Consider the following 17,565-nt stretch of genomic DNA (forward strand, 5'->3'; position numbering starts at 1 on the left):
AGGGAAGCCTCTTCTGTCTCCATTTAAGAATCAAGGCGAATCAGGTGGTTCCCCATCGGGGCCCCCTGCCTGTCCCCTGTCCCAGCAGGTTGTCTGGACACCACAGCCTCTCTAGCGGGCTGCCTCCTTTCTTTGTGCTGCTCTTGAGAGCACACAGGCTGATTCTATTCCTGGAGTCCACTTCCCAGGGACAGCTAGCAGGGCTGCAGGCACAAAGTGCATTCTTCTAAAAGGTGGATGGGGGCAGCCCCGCTTTCTCACAGATAATGAGCCTGCATCATCTAAATCAAGGCTAATTTATGCACTTAAATACTTGTTGCCAGCAGGGATAAACTGCCCTGTTTGCGGCTTGTTTGTATTAGCACAGGAAGCAGGTAAACATCGCCAACCCAATGGGGGAGGGGAGGAGGCAGGCCTCACTTTCAGTTAGTTGGGGTCAGGAAATGCACATGAAAAGGAGGGAGCAGGGGTGGTGTGCACACTGAACACCTTCAAGGTTTGAGGGGTCCAAAGAGGTCTGGTCTGGAAGAAACGGACTTGAAATAGCATGAGTGAGAGTGACGATATCACTTTACATAAAACCTGTGTCAATCTTGCAGAGACCTTGAAAATTTTTCAGAAATACAGGGAGTAACTGGGTTTGGACAAAAACACACAGGCGAGAGTTTGAGACTCCTTTGGCTCCAATAAGCCCCTGGGCACCGATGGAAGGTGGACTAGGTGTATGGAGAGAAAATAAGGAAAGAACAGTAACACAGCAGCAAAGGCTTTGTGTGTTCTTAGGGGCAGAGTGGATCACTGGAACATCTAGAAAGTGGGTGAAGTTCGCCTTTAGAGCTCCCAGTTTCTTGTTTCTGGGCCTTCTCCCTCCTCCGGGGAAGCCCTCTCACACTGCGTACCTTCTCTTCTCCCCACTCGGAAACCCTGTTCTTAACCATTTATGCCTTGTTGTGATCTGAAAGCTAGGTTCTCTCTCTGGCACGTGCGTGCACTTGCAGCTGTGTTTAGAGTTAAGCCTTTTCTCTTTGAAAAAGGAATAGAGTGGCAGTATAATTTATCATCCATCCAGGAATATTTTTAGCACTCTTTAAAATTACCCTCAGAATAATAGGGATAAACTAGAATTGTCCCAGAAGAATCCTGGGCTAACTAGACCTAAGCTCATCCTAGAAATGCCAAGCCTTGTCTTCTTTTTGAGGAATTGTGGACATCACTGAGCAGCTGGAGACAAGATCTCTGATTTTTTTCCCAAAGGTGAGGGTAATGGAAAGAAGCAGAAGGGAGTAGAGATGTGTTAGAATGCTCCTAATGGCACAGAACAAAGTATCCAGCTATGTTGGCTTAAATTAAAGAGATTTACTTTTCTCACATAAATCACATAACAAGTGGTCCAGAGGGAGGTGATTCCAAGCAGAATCAGTGACTCAACTATGTCAGGGTTTCTCTGAGAATCTCTTGATCCTCTCCCTCATTATTGCAAGATGGCTGCCAAGGCTCCGTACATCATGTCTTGACAAAAGCACATTCAAACGTAGGAAGAAATAGATGCAGCTTTTCCTCTTAGCTCTTTCTTTTGTCACAGAGTTTATAGCAGAGTTTCCCTCTGGTTTAATTTACTGATATTGGGTCACATAACAATGACTAGCACTGCAAGGGAGGCCGTAAAAGTAAGAACTTGTATTTTCTGCCTCTGTGGTGAGCCATGAATTCTGCTGGCCTGGAGAAAGGGTGAGAAAATGGCTGCTTGGTGGGCCACCACCCTTCCCCTAGTCCCTGCACCAAGCCTCACTGGGCTTGCCGAGAATATAATCTTAATCAGGGCTCTCCAGGACACAAGAAAGTTCCAAAGCAGACAATGAACTAATACACTTGACGAGATCCTGAGAAATACCCTATTGAATGCCATAGTCCTTTCAGGAATGCTTTGTTTTCATTCCTGATGGATTTCCTGATGCCCTTGGCTCCTAAGGCTTTATTTAGCTGGAACTTGTCCTCCTGAATCTGACAAGAAGTCAGTGATCTCCAGGTGGGGACTCTGAGTTAGCTCATTTAATCTGCCCAGCATCTCTATGCAGTGAGCACCGTAGTTAACACCATTTAACAGATGAAGAAACCGAATTTTAGCAAATTTTGGTAACTTGCTCAAGGTCACTAAATCTCTGAACTCCTTAGTTAATGCAAGTGAAGGGAATAATATAGGTTTTGTGAATTATTGGTAATTTTATTAGTAAATTTGTTATTTGTATTGTTATTAAAGTTATCACTTGCTTCCTTACACCCAAGTCCTTACAGAGCCTGTGTGATTTCTTTTCTCTTTCCTTTTGTCCACTTTCCCCCTCAGCCAACTATGCATCTACAATAAAGACATTATTTTCATTTCTTGACTGTCCTGCCTTGCTTGTCGGGCCTCAGGACCTTTGCACTTGCTGTTTCTTTTGCCTGGAATGCTCTTAGCCCAGCTGCTCTCTTGTCAAGTTTTAACCCAAAGAAGCTTTCTCTAGCCACTCTAAGTAAAGTGCCTGTCTTATTTTCTGTAAGAGCACCTTAATTATTTCCCTCATTGGGTTTAACACTGGCATTATCTTACTTGTTTATGTCTCTCCTTAAAGCCCTGTCTAAGCCTCCCTAGATCAGAGACTTTATTTTTGATTTATTCCCTTTTGGCTAGAACAATGCCCAAGACATAGTAGTTGCTCAATAAATTTGAAAAATGCTCAAGAAGTTTTAAAAGTTGAAGTCAGGGGCTGCTGGGTGGCTCAGTCGTTTAAGTGTCTGACTTCATCTCAGGTCATGATCTCACGGTTCATGAGTTTGAGTCCCACGTTGGGCTCTGTGCTGACAGCTCAGAGTCTGGAGCTTGCTTCAGATTCTTTGTCTCCCTCTCTTTCTGCCCCCCCCCCACTCATGCTTGCCCTCCCTCCCTCCCTCCCTCTCTCTCCCTATTTCTCTCAAAAATAAATAAACATTAAAAAATAAAAAAAAAATAAATTGAGGCCAAAATCCAAGTTTGAGTAACTCAATAGCCTGTGGCTATAAACCCCCTTAAAGCACAATTAGAAAACACTGGTCTGAAAATAAAAAATAAGAGAAAAGAAAAAGAAAAAAGAAAACATTGGTCTGATCTAACCCTTGAATTTTAAACATGAAAATAAGGACAAGAATTTTCCCATCTAAACTGCAAAGTAAATTAGTAACAGAGATAAGGAAAGAACATGGGAATTAGTGACTGAATAGTCCATGTACAAGCCAAATAGCCTTTGAGAAGCTCTTCGAGCTACCTTGCCTCGGTGTTCTCATTTGTGAAAACAGCTTACCTCCCAGAGTCAGTTTGAGGTTTGCACAAGATCAGGCAGGCGCTGGGGTCTAACACGGTACCTGACAGGAGGTGTTTGGAAACAGCTTTTCTGGAATCGCAGGCTGGTGCCCTTCATTTCCACTGTGTTCCTGTGGCCATGAGTCCCTTCACATGTGACAGGTACATCATTCGCAACAGACAGGCTTTGCAAGACGGTGTTTCTGCAGACTCGGTTTCTCATGAGAGGATTACGGGAAACCCCGACAGTGGGGTGCTGATTGTTCATTATGAATCCCTGTTTCTGAGCTCAGAGCACCGCCTGCTTTATCTGGGGTCCGGGGCCAGCCGATGGAGGAGGGGCTGACCTGGCACTGCAGCTGAAGCCGTGATGGAGAAGATGTGGAGACAGCACCTTGCAGAACCCAGGAACTCCCCAGACACAAAACTAGCAACCCAGTGTGTCAGGAATCCAGTGGGGTAACAGAGACCTGTGAAGGGGAGGAGAGTGAGGGAACAAGTCTAGATCAGCTTATTTCAGGGGAGCAGAGGGGTTTTCCCCAGCAGGGTCCCCTTTGGTTTCCACAGCACGGATGGCCATTAGCTTCCAGACCTGGTGAGGAGAAGCAGCTGCAGGCTGCATGCAAACTCTCCAGTGTCCATCTTAACAGGCAGTAGGGTTTGGGGTCACAGGCTGGGGTCTGGGTTCGAATGCTGGCTCTGCCCCTTACCAGCTGTGCTGCCTTGAATACACAGCGTTGACTTCTCTGAGCCTCAGTTTCCTCATCTATGAAATGGGGATAACAATAGCACCTACAGCAACCACTTGCTGTGAGGTTCATAAGGGATAAGGCTTGGAACGCTTTCTGCATAGTTCTTGACATAAACCTGGGTTCGATCAGGTCAGCAATTTACATCAGTGTATACAGTTCCACACAGAGGGAGTTTTTAAAGTCAAAGAATGAGAGATGGGGGTACAGATCTTATAGGCAGGTAATTTTGCTTTCTCTGCTCATCCTTTTCCATCGTGCAACCAAGAAGGCAGGCAAGATCCAACCTGTACTCAGCCTTTATGCCCACTCCATTTCCAGACAACCTCGGGCTACAGAGTCGGAAACTTTATCTTTCACAGAAATCAGACCTTTCCATTTCATTCTATATAAATGGACCATGAGAATACCCTACAGCCTGTATTTGCTGCATGTTTCTACAGATGCCAGCAAAGAAGGACTTCTAGTAATGGGATCAGTAACCTAAGTAAGAGTACTGAAAAGGCAAGTCTGAATTTATCCCTGCCTGTCATGTGCTGGTGAACAATGAAAGCACAGTAATGGGAAATGCTGCCATCTTGCACGTTTGAGCCAGCTCACCCCTGCAAGGTACTGTTATTAGCATTGATATTAATAAATGTTTCTGACGTGCAGCAAAGGTTCAGAGTGCTGGAGAGTTGCAGAGCACGCCAAGCACATAAACTGCCTGCCTCTGGCGGCTCACAAGCACGAAGGATTCAAGACAAGACTCGAATGGCAGAAAACATGGTGACTGGAGAGGGTTATTACAGGTGAAGCAGAGAGATCTTCCAGGGCTGTGCTGAAAATGCAAGAGACAAGGCTGGGCCCCCACTCTCTGGCCACTCATCTCATTTGAAGAGCCATTCTTGGAAAATCACTGGAGAGATGGTAGAAGACAAGAGATAGTCCACATTGTCCCCTCGACCACCTCTCCTCGAAGGAAGAGGTTAAGATGTGTCCAGCCTTCCAGCTAAATGAGATGGGGCTGGAGCAGACATTGCTAATTGTTCCCCAGAGGCTACTCCTTCTTTCTTACTTTTAGAAGCACAACTTTCCAAATTAGCAAGGAATTCTTGGAAATAGATCTCCTCCAGCGGTAGGTAGCGACCGCCCACCCTCGACTTCATGGCCACAGGTGTAGAGGCCTGGCTGAGGTCTGGCCAGTGGGTTGAGAGCAAACACCCTGTGTGCAACTTCAGGCTTTCTCTCTCTCTCTCTCTCTCTCTTTCCTTCTGTACGGAAGCTCTCTGCCTCCATTTTTTCTTCCTCCTCCTGTCACTGGCTGTAGCATGGCACCAACTGGAGCAATTGCCTGGGACTCAGAGAAGGAAGACACATACTTAAAAATGGCAGATCTGGGGCACTTGGGTGTCTCAGACAGTTAAGCGTCCAATTTCAGCTCAGGTCATGATATTGTGCTTCATGAGTTCAAGCCCTGTGTCTGGCTCTCTCTGTCTGTCTCTCAGTCTTGTTCTCTCTCTCTCAAAAATAAACACTTTTTTTTAAATGGCAGATCTGTCCGGCGGCATTCCATTCTACCAGCTCTAGACCTCTCATCTTCCTTTGCTCCATTGGATGGAAGGAAAACAAACTTTTATCCTACTTGAGCCATGATATTTTGAGGTCCTTTTCTTCTAGTAGCTTACCCAAGGCCACGTTCACAGGCCCAGCTTTGGACTCCAGCAAATGTTTACACACATCTCCTTAATCATGTTCTCCTCCTTAACCCACTGGGCTCCAGATGAACTGGATGCTTTTCTGTTGCTTGAACTCATTAATTTCTTCCTCATCTCAGAGCTCTGTACCGCTGTATTCATCTGCTGGGGCTGCTGTAACAAAGGACCAGAGGCTGGGTGGCTTAAACAACAGAAATATATTGTCTCACAGTTCTGGAGGCTGGACGTCCACAATGAAGGCGTTGACAGAGTTATTTCTTCTGGGGCTGTGAGCGCAAATCTGTTCTAGGCCCTCTCCTTGCCTTGTAGACGGCCATCTTCTCCCTGAGCCTCTTCATATTGGCCTCCCTCTATGTGTGCCTCTGCTCAGATTTCCTGTTCAGAAGGACACCGATCATATTGTTTTAGGGCCTACTCTAATGACCTCATTTTTACTTAAATAACTCTGGAAAGACTGTCTCTCTCCAAATAAGTACTAGGGCTTAAGACTTCAATCTGTGAGTTTGGGGGGTGAGGAACATAATTTGGACTGTTAATAACTCCACTCCTTAGAATATAAACTTCTTTTATCTGATACGCAGAAGTATTCAATCTTTACTGAATTAAACAATATGCAAATATTCATGATTATTATTATATTGACATCATTATCATTATCAAGTAGAAATATTTAACTGGCAATTCTGTACTTCTATATAGTTGATATTGACATTTACCTGATAGTTAATAATTCATATTAATAATAATGTAGAATTATGGAAAGATCCCAAAATGCAATTCAAATAATTGGCAAAGATTACACTCAGCTCAGTATAATTTTAATGTTGATTTTATTTTATTAATATAAAATTTGGTCATTCATAGATGGGATTTATAATAATCACCAAATATCAAGAATGTTTGTTTTTACTCTGGTCTAAAATTACTGGAGGGTTTAAATAATGTGGCCAAAATAGGATTTTAATAAAATGAGAATAAAAACAGATAAAGCTGGATTAAGCAAAAATAAAAAAAAATTAAAAAGCTAATGTTCTGACCATTGGAGTCACCATAATTGCTCTACCAGTATATAAAATTATATTAAAAATTTTGGGCAAAGAGCTGCAGAGATAAACAATGAGTTTGTGTGAAACAATGAAATCCAAGAGGCAGATTTATAGCAGTGTTTTCAGGAGCCAAAAGATTTTTACCTTGTAGAAAACTCAGAGAAATTTCTATAGGGCTTAATCAGTAGGGCACAGCTGTCCTTGGATCCTTCAGTGTCTTCCACAGAAGTTTCACCAAGAATTCAGACAAGGAATTTAGGCTGTTACTTGCACCCAGCATTACATAGTCAAGCAACAACATTAAAACATGATACAAAGCAGATGAACATAGGGGAAGGGAAGCAAAAATATTATAAAAACAAGGAGGGAGACAAAGCGTAAGAGACTCTTAAATACAGAGAAAACACTGAAGTTGCTGGAGGGGTTGTGGGAGGGGGGATGGGCTAAATGGGCAAGGGGCATCAGGGAGGACACTTGTTGGGGTGCGCACTGGGTGTTACACATGGGGGATGGATCACTAGAATCTACTCCTGAAATCATTATCGCACTATATTCTAACTAGCTTGTATGTAAATTAAAAAATAAATAAATAAAACATTTAAAAAACATGATTTAGTGAAGGTGGTTTTTGAGGTGTGTGGTGTAGATATGAAAACTTCCACCCAAGAGCACTTAGAATATATAGATGAACAAATAGATACCACATCCCTTAAATCCTCTTCCCTAAATCCCATTTCTGTTCCACCGGGGTCTTTGCAGGAATGGGCTCAAGTGTAGTGGTGAAAGGAGCCAGACATCTGAGGTTGAATTCGGACTCTACCACTTCTGAACTGTGTGACGTAAGGTAAATTACTTACGTATAAAATGAGGATGATTATAATGTTGATTTTACATGTTTGTGGTAAGGATCAAATAATGTTCATGAAGCTCTTAATACAGTCCTTGGCAGACGGTAAGCATTCAGTAATGTTAGCAGTTAGTAGTAGCATATTCTTGGTTCATAGGTATGTATATATACGGGTGAGTGGTAGAGTTCACATTTCCTTATAAAAATCAAAATGCTCGTATGGTTCTCCTAATTAGATGGAAGACTGCTTAGTGGAAGGCTTTGTGTTTATATACAGGAAGAGTACAGGAGAATCTGTTCTTGTTTCACTGGAATAGCTTGATCTTTGATAGAAAATAGTGTGTTAACTCCACTGACAACTTTCCAACAGCAATACCCTCACTATAATCCCTAGTTTTATTTCTTGGCATTAATTCACCTGATTAAATAGACAATAGGCTTTAATTTACCTACGTCTAGTTATAAAAAACAAACAAAACAAACCTTTGTATAGATAACCCATCTGTTGTACAGTAGAGAGTTTGACTTGCGTTTGTCCCTGGTTCCTGGGAGGAAGACTCAAAGTCCTTGGAATTCCCCGTGTAATAAGAATAGCTTTGTTACTCATGAGCCTACTGGATCACACCTGAGTTTGAACTGAAAGATGAGACGACTAAGAATGGGAGATGATCACGAGAAAGATCCACCATGTGATTAGAAGGTTGGGGCTGTGAACGAGCCTCACCTCTGGAAGGAGGAAGAAGGTTAGAGGTTGAGTTTAATTACATAGCCAATGATTCAATCGATTATGCTTATATAAGGAAACCCCAATAAAAACTCTGGACACAGATGTTTGGTGGAACTTCCAGTATGCTTGACAAATGCATTGATGTGCCAGATGGGCGACGTGCCCTGATGTCAGGAAAAGGGCACAAAAGATCTGAATTCAGGACCCTCTTAGATCTCGCCTTATATATCTGTTCCTTTGATGGGTCCTGACTTGCATCCTTTATAATAAAACTAAAATAATAAGAAAAGCACTTTCCTGAGTTCTGTGACTCATTCCAGCAAATTATCAAATGTGAGGGGTTCTGAGAACCGCTCCTCCCATATTTGTAGTTTACTGATCAGAAGTGTTGGTGGCCTGGGGTGTCTGGCTGGCTCAGTTGGTTAAGCGTCCGACTTTGGCTCGGGTCATGATCTCATGGTTTGTGGGTTTGAGCCCCATGTCAGGCTCTGTGCTCTGGAGTCTGCTTTGGATTCTGTGTCTCACTCTCTGTCCGTCTCTTCTTGCACCCTGTCTCTCTCTCTCAAAAATAAATACATTTTAAAAAAATGTTTAAAAGAAGAAAAAGATGTGCTGGTGGCCCGGGAACTGAAGTGGGGGCAGTCTTGTTGGGGACTGTGCCCTTGAACCTTAATGGAGTCTAATGCTAACTCCAGGGGGTAGTGGCAGAATTAAATTTCATGACACCAGTTGATGTCAGAATACCATCTAAAGGCCCCTAGGCCTTCAGAGCTCCTGATCCTGTCTGTGGAATAAAGACCATGAAAGGATATTTGGGGTCCTAATAAGGGCCATTAGCAACCCCTCACTGCTCCCCCAGCAAAGGGGTCAATAGGGCATGGCAGTGAAGCACCCCCTACAGCATCACCTCTGACCCCTTGGAGCTCTGTTTATTGTAAGACAAAATCCTTCCATTAAGAGGGAACTTGAGAAAGCTTAAAAGACTAATGAACCAGTTTCTTTCAGGTCATGGGCTCAAAGTAAGCCCATGTTTATGATGATGGAACATTGTGAACATTTTATAAATCACAATAAATCACAAAATAGTTATTAATTTTTGTAGGTGATACTAGTTATTTCCTTGCTCCTTTATGGTGTTTCCTACATGTTTCTTCTCTCCCCTTTCTTCTGGTAATAGATTCTGTCAGTCTTCCATTCCCCTGTCACAAGGATGAGCATGAGACCAAGCCAGCCGCATCACAGTGTGTGTTTTAGTTAGAGTAGGTCAATTGCTATAACAACAGGCCTCCAAAGGTATCATGGCTCAATTACAGTAGAAGTTTGTTTCCTGCTCACATAAACAGTGTTAGGCCATCAAGATCTGATTGGGAAAGGAGGTGGTTTTGCTCCACACAGTCATTCAGAGATCAACTGTCCTTCAACAAATATTCCCAAGATATCCCTGGGCATTACGATCCACTGGTAGAAGGAGACCAAGGGGATGGAAAAGATACATTGTTTCATAACCTCCATGGCCTGAGAGTTACACATATTAATTAATACTGATTCTGATAAGAATTAGTTTAGATGAGGCCGTGTAAGTAATGGCCTCATCTGGATGCAACTGGGGCTGGGAAATGAAGTCCCTGCGTGGGTGGCTGCTTCCCAGACAGAGCTCCATCAGATTATCATGGTTCCATTTTTAAGTTGGAAGTCAAACTGAGAACTACAAAAGTATTTTAACTTTGCAAAGTTAAAACATGAATTAATCTTTTTTCCTTCACGTACCCAAGCACAAATCTTGATGGACCATTTAGCCATCAGAGTTTGGTTAAAGGGTTAGACCCATGACATGACCCAAACTGAACCAACCAAAGAACACCTGTGGGATTGATATTTGAAAGCTAGGAGAGAAGACAGATTTCTTTTGTCTTGAGGGGCCAGGGAGAATATCTGCAGCCATATTCTCTGCCATGAGGTGAAGGTATTTGCAAATGAAGCCAGACAGAGAGGGAGAGAGACAGAGATCAAGAGACACACACACAGAGAAAGAGAGAAAGTGAGTGAGTCCTGGTGATCTCACCTTCCAGCTCTGGTCCCAGAAGCCCAGGTGCCCATTCTTCCCCTTCAGTCTTCTGGGCCACCCTAACTCTCCTTCCCACCTGCATGAGCCAGTGAATTCTCCTCTTCATTAGAGTTAAGTTTGGGTTCCGTCACTTGCATCATCCTTTGAGCCTCAGCTATACACCAGAAGTTACAATGGACGTTTTAGATACATTTCCAAATAGATCCCTAAAATGATCAAGGATATCACCAGGTCTACCTTACAGATGAGAAAATAATACTCAGAAATGTGAAGTACATAGAAGAGCAAGGACGAGTCTTTGTGGCAACTATTCCCCTGTAGCACTGTAGCACAAAAGCAGCAGGGACGAGAGTAAACCAATGGGCGGGGCCAGGTTCTAATAAAACTTTATTTACAAATCAGGTGGTAGGCTGAATCTGGCCTGCAGGCGGGAGTTTACTGACTTTGGGGCGGAGGGGCGGAGGGGCGTGGGGCCGAGAACAGTGAGCAATGCTAACCTGAAAGTTCAGAGAACTCTGGTTTTCTCAGTAACAAAATTGATGGCCTTGAACAAATTACCTGATATCTGAGGTCTGTTGACACCCGTTTCCTTATTTATTTTAATACCTTCATCAGCCTTTTTATTCTATTCAATGGTATTCAATGACCATGTGCATGGAATTAAATTCATCATGTCATCATGCTTCCATTTTTAAGTTGGAACTCAAACTGAGAACTACAAAAGTATTTTAATTTTAATTTTGCAAAGTTAAAACATGAATTATTCTTTTTTCCTTCACGTACCCAGTTCATGGAAGGCATCAGTCATTCTGTGTGATCCACTCCCTTGGGTGCCCTGGGGATGTGTGGGGACACAGGCTCCACACTGTGTGGCCTCAGCCTGCTGTGCCGTGAAGTCTGTCAGTCTGTCTCTCTGGCAGCACTGCTCATTCCCCGCTGCTGTCTGTTGTCATTTCTCCTTGCTGCTAATCTGCTCCCTAATGAATACTCATTGCTTAGATCAAGGTCCAAGAATGTGTCCTTGTGTGTCCATGCTTTGAGTAAACTACAACGATGCCGCTAGAGACCCTTTCCCCTGACTTCAAAGTCAAGTTCTAGGTGCTGGGTGTTTGGCATTCCTAGAAATATGATCCTGGGAAAGCAGGGAATTATTCAAATGCCTGTTTACCTATTTAGCAAAACTATGATACTCAAGTCAGAAGACTAATGTTATAAACCACACTCCCCTTAAGCGATTAGGCTTCCAGAAATCTTCAGCACCTGAACATTTTCCACACGCCCTGAAAGCCAGTGAAAAGAGAGGTAACCAAAAGCTAAAGACTCCATATTCTTCATCCTCAGGCGAGGAGTTTTCCCCACCCCGGGGTTTTCTGGAGAACTCCCACACTTGTGTGTTGTCAGCTAGATCAAAACAAGCATCAAGTCTCTTGTGGGATATGTAGAAACAGAGATCTGAGGGTTAGAATGAGTCAAGGAATGTGAGACAGTAAATGTTCTCCCTCCCTGATAAAGGACGGGTCGCTGACAGACGAATTGTGTCATGTAAAGGGCCAGACAGGAAGAATTTTAGGCACTGCACTGTGCATATGGTCTTTGTTGCAAATTGTTCTTCCTTTTCCAGAGGCTGTTCAAACCCCTTAGAAACTATTATTAGTTCAAGGGATATACAGAAACAGACAATATTCGGCTCACAGGCTATAGTTTGCTGACCCATCTCAGAGCACTGAGACGTGAGTCCTGGGTTTGCCACTACTCCCTATATGATAAGGGATGGGCAAACTAAACATTTAAAGCCTCACTTTCATCATCTATCAAATGAAAATACACTGTCTTGTTGATTGTGATGCTTTATCACGCAGCCTGGCACGTAGTGGGGTTCAGTCCATACGTGGTGGCCGGTCCTGCTATTTCCTGAATCATCCCAAGTCTGTTTTAATCGATACATACAACACAATGGAATATTATTCAGAATTTAAAAGGAAGGAAACTCAGACTCATGCTACCACACAGATGAACTTTGAAGGACATAGGACATTACGCTAAGTGAAATACACCTGTCACTGAAAGGCAACTACTATATGATTCTACTTACAGGAGACACTGAGTGTAGTCAGATCCATAGAGACAAAAAAAAAAAAATACTATGGTGATTTCCAGAGGCTGGGGCAGGAGAAAGAACGTTTGTTTAATGAAGACAGAGTTTTACTTGTGAAAGATGAAAAGAGTTGTGACAATGGTTGTGCAACAGTGTAAAGGTACTTAATGCCACTGAGCACTATTTAAAATTATTTTTAATGTTTTTATTTATTTCTGAGAGAGAGAAACAGTGTGAGGAGGGGAGGGTCAGAGAGAGAGGGAGACACAGAATCTGAGGCAGGCTCCAGGCTCTGAGCTAGCTGTCAGCACAGAGCCCGCCGCGGGGCTCGAACCCACAAACCGTGAGATCATGACCTGAGCCGAAGTCGGACGCTCAACTGACTGAGCCACCCAGGCGCCCCCACTGAGCACTATTTTTTTTAAAAAATGTGGCATGTGTATTTTATCACAGTTTTAAAAACACAGACACATATCTCAGATACGGAAAATTAAAATGAGGGGAGCAGAGAGTTTTGGGGGGTGCAGTTTTAAACAAGCCCTCCCTGAGAAGGAGGGAGAGAGGAGACTGCATGGGTTTGGAGGGTGAGAGGGTGCTCTAGGGAGCAGGCATAGCTAAGTGCAAAGGCTCTGAGGTGGGAGTGTGCCAGGGGCATCCGCACCCCCCTTTCCCCCAAGCATACACTGGAGCAGAGCAATTAGGGGAAGATGAAATTCAAGAGGAGGAGAGTTGGGGGGGTTGCCGTGGTGGGGGGACAGGTGCACAGGACTCAAGCGCCACCAGAGGAAATGGTGATTCACTGTAGAGTTTTGAGCAGAGGAGATACAAGAGCTGAGCTATATTTGAACAGAATCCCTGTGGCCACTTTGTTGAGGGAAGACCACAGAGACCAAGGGTGGAGGCTGGAAACCCAGACAGGTGGTACTAGAATCATTCAGGCCAGAGACGATGGAGGAGAGGCTGAGAGTGATGGCAAGGAGAGAATTGGTGGGATTAAGGTTAGAGTCAACAGAATTTGCTGAAGGATTGGACGTGGGGTGTGAGAGGAAGAGAAGAATGGAGGCCTGCTCCCAGGTTTGGGGCCTGAGCCAAAGCCAGTTAACTTGGCTTACGTGACACGTTCATGTTAACAATCTCATTCCCATCTCACAGTCAAGGTCTTTAGGGGTCACAATTCCAGGGCTTAGGCCTGGAATCCCACCTCTGATGCTCATTAGCAGTGTGGCCTAGGCCAAAGCCCTTGATGTCTTTGAGCCTCAGTTTCTCTGTCTATAAAATGGGGATGCTGATGCTCAATGCATCGCTTATTGTGAGGACTGCAGCACCCAGTAGACCGGAATTGGTCAGTAATGGTAGCTGTTATATTTTTTTCAACACAACTGGAGTTGGAAAGTGGCCCCCAATCCTTTGTTCTTCCCCTGAGTTCCTTTCCTGCTTTCTGGACGGCTTTTGTCCATTGATCACTCTTGGGAATAGCATTCCATTTTCAAACATTTTAAATATACTCGATCTCATTGAAGAAAAGCTTTTTTCAACTATCAGGCTCTTTCCTAAGGGTCACAGGGAGTTCTGGAGTGGGGACATGGTTATGTGTGCTTGGTGACTCAGCTCTTTGAGTGACTTTTTTTTGGGTATTGCTGCCATCCAGGTAGGAACAGTGTACTTAGACCCTTCTCCCCTGGCTTAAGGTACTGAGTTCAAATGACCAGACAACTGAACGTTTATCAAGCACAGCCTCCCCCTAACCAAAGATTTAGTTCTAACAAGGCTGTGTGGAGAAACTTTCCCTCTCTCTCTTTTCATAACTTAGAACCTAGACAAAGAGATGGGAAGAAGTGCTGACACCATCGCACAGTGGGCCATGTGGGCAAAAGGTGGGGTGGCGGAGGCAAGAAGAAAGAGCACCGTACAAGGAGTCTCAACCGTTGGGTGCTTCTCAGCTGTGAATCCCAAATCATAATGTCTCTGAGCGTTAGAGTCTTTGGCCATAAAATAAGAGTAACGTCTGCCCCTGCACCTCGCAGAGAATCAGATTAGAGAAAGCAGGTGAATGTAAGATGTCATAGGTTGTGATATACAATATTTATTAAATTCAAGTGTGTTAGCCAGAATTCCAACTGTCTTCTGCTATATCCCAAATCATGGTATGTGGACTTCCTTCATTAGAATTGTCTGGGGTTGCTTAATAAAATGCTGAATTCTGGAGCCTGGTCCAACCCAAGCCTCCCCCTAACCCCTCCAGCAAGCAATTCTTAAATACAATAAAGCTTAGATCTACCAGTCCAGGAAATAACTTTGATGGAATAGAAAAAGGGATAAAGGATAATTAAGTGCTCACAGATCCTTGCCATTCAGATAGGTGCTAACCTATAATATAAATGATGGGCCTTATTCATCATATTTGAATCTTCCCAATGGGTGGTACATAGAGTTTCATTAAAAACAGCTGGATAGGGCCACTTGTCAGAATTTTAAATAGGCGATGTGAATTCTGAACTTCCCTTCTGAAGGGAAATTTTTCATGTAGAATCTTGTTTTTTTTTTTTAAGGATAAATTTCCAATTTCTTTCCATGTGTTTCTTATGCCCCCACAACCCTCAGCCTTGGCTTTTCTTGGTACTTTGCTAAGTAGCACAAGATCAAGGACTCACTGCTTTTTTGCCAGCATCTCAGAACTGGGCCCTTAGCCCGCAGCCAGTCCATCACTGTGGCCAAATTAGCAATCACACCTGCACTACTGACCTGGGCGAGAGCCCAGAGGACGGCCTGTGCTGGTGGGGAGCAGGCCCAGAAGGTCTGGGGCACACGGATGTGGCAGGACCCAGATGCTTCCTCAAGCCAGATGGGCACTGGGAGTTTCTAAACCCTCAGCCTGCAATCTTTTAACCAGATAATAGGCCCATCAATTCAGCCGCCAGTCCCAAAGTTTGCAGCTGGGCACCACTCCATCTCCTCAGGAGACAATACGCTTTGCGGATGCACAGATGCTGCAGAATCTATTTGGAGTAAATTGAGCATGCAGTAGAGAGGGCAGAGGGGCTGCGGGAATGGCCAGCTGCACTGGGGGCAGGGGGTTCTTCCTCACATGGTAACCAGGCTCCTTTGCTGCTCCGATCCTGTGGTCTAGAGGAGTGACCGGGGACTTCTCTCCAAGGGCGCCACGCATGCATGCGCACATGCACACAGAGAGGCGCAGGGGCAACACCCTGCTGCCCTGAGGACCAGCCGTTAGAAGTGAGGTGGAGCAGACACACTGCACACCAAAGCAGAGCCCAGAGCCTGGGGTGACCTTAGAAGCTAACGCCTCTTCACTTAGGAGACACAGAAACCTTGAGAAAGGTGCCAAATGTGTGCCTATATTCAGGTTGTCTCAATATCTGGGGGCCAGGAGACTCCAACAGATAGCTGGCTTACATTATTGTTTTGGGTATTATTATCTTCATAATTGCCCTGGACCTAATCCGGAATGCCTTCTTCTCCCTAAGTTGTACCCATGCTCCTCAGGGCTCACCTCCTCTATGCTGTCTTCCCAGGGCCACCAGATATCTCAGTGACCCTGTCCCCCAGCTCCACAAGCTACCAACAGTCATCTTCCTCATGTTATTCTGTGCATGCAACTCTTAAGTTCCCAATTAGATTCCATGGCAGGCATCATGTCTGGGTGTCCTTGGCCATCTCCCTCACCAGCTAGCACGATGTTCAGTCACAGCAGGTGCTTGCTCAATGCCTGCTGACTCATTAACAAGGGCTGCAACGTGGAAATAATCTTTAAAACCTGAGTTGGGTAATATAAGAGGCTTTAGGAAAATAAGATACTACCTGAATGAATGAAGAGAAGCAAACTTTGGCAAAAGGAGCACGATCGGATTATTGTATTATTCTGCACCCAAAAGAATGAGAGGTTAAGAGCAAATGAAAGTCCCCGGTGACATCAGTTTTGGCAGTCCCTAGTGGAAAGTGACCCTGCCAGGGCCATGCTCCCTCATTCAGTCCCGGAACGCTTTCCATTAACGCTGTTAACCCAACACAGCAGTGAGGAGCATTGCAGGCCTGCCAAACATGCTTGGCCCCAATTGCTGAATCATCTCCATCTAATCTGCCCTTTCTAATATCTTCAAGAAGGAGAAGTAGCAGAAAAGGGGAGAGGAGCACCGGGCAGAATCCACTTTAGCAAACCCTCAGTAGCAAGCAGTCTGGCCCATTCCTTCCACCCCTGTGAACTCTTTCCATTAAAAACATTTCTCAAAAAAAAAAAAAAATTATCCAATGAAGTCATGTTTTCAACTTCTCATTGTACCCTCAACCCAAAAGGAAATTCTCAGCTGTCCACTCCCAACCACTTACTGTGAGCGATTCCCGTCTAAGGGTGGAAGGCATTCTTTTCAGTGTACAGCTTGATTGCTTGACATCAACCAAGAGACCCAGTAACATCCTGACCTTTTGGAAGACTGGAAGATCAGAGAAGGCTTCCCTTGCTGTCCCTGGGACTGAGCATGATCAAGAGATGCAAAAAGACCCCAGGACTGAAGATGGAAGACAACGCCAAGAAGGAAATGGAAGTCAGACATAACCAACGTAGGCAAATTCAGCCTTCTCTGAGCTGGAAAACTGGAGCCAAGGGAATTCTATTATTGGGAGAGGCATGGTAACCTCTTCTTCAAGGCAGGATGGAGGTGGGTTGCAAAGAAGGCTACACTACCCTCTATTGGGGGCCTGTCAGCATTCAGCTAAGGACTTTAATTTATGATCTCAGTTGTTATTGCACAACCCATGGGAACCGTTATTATCTGAAACAAACAACTGAGATCAGATACATCAAGTAATCTGCCCAAGGCCAAACAGCTAAGACACAGCACAAGCAAGGATGCTAACCCAGGGATAAATGACTTCAAAGTTCATTTTCTTGCCATTTATCATTATAGATAATCTTTTCACCTTGGACTCCGCTTCCTGCTCAGAGAGTTGGCCAGTGCTTCTCTCTAGTGTGGTGGTTCTCAGAGCTAGCTACATATTAGAATCATCTGGA

At 44.3% G+C, this 17,565-nt stretch overlaps 1 long non-coding RNA gene across 1 annotated transcript in view; it reads left to right on the forward strand.

Annotated features, from left to right (window-relative positions):
* The first annotated feature begins 7,569 nt into the window (after nucleotides 1-7,569).
* The window catches only part of LOC120234676, a 48,293-nt gene continuing 38,297 nt past the window's right edge, over nucleotides 7,570-17,565 (forward strand). Inside the window, exon 1 of the long non-coding RNA XR_005529161.1 lies at nucleotides 7,570-7,649. This is a non-coding gene — a long non-coding RNA (uncharacterized LOC120234676). The remainder of the gene's footprint in view (nucleotides 7,650-17,565) is intronic.

The sequence above is a fragment of the Hyaena hyaena genome, unplaced genomic scaffold, assembly GCF_003009895.1.
Source record: "Hyaena hyaena isolate Hyena2069 unplaced genomic scaffold, ASM300989v1 scaffold_113, whole genome shotgun sequence".
NCBI classification, from domain to species: domain Eukaryota; kingdom Metazoa; phylum Chordata; class Mammalia; order Carnivora; family Hyaenidae; genus Hyaena; species Hyaena hyaena.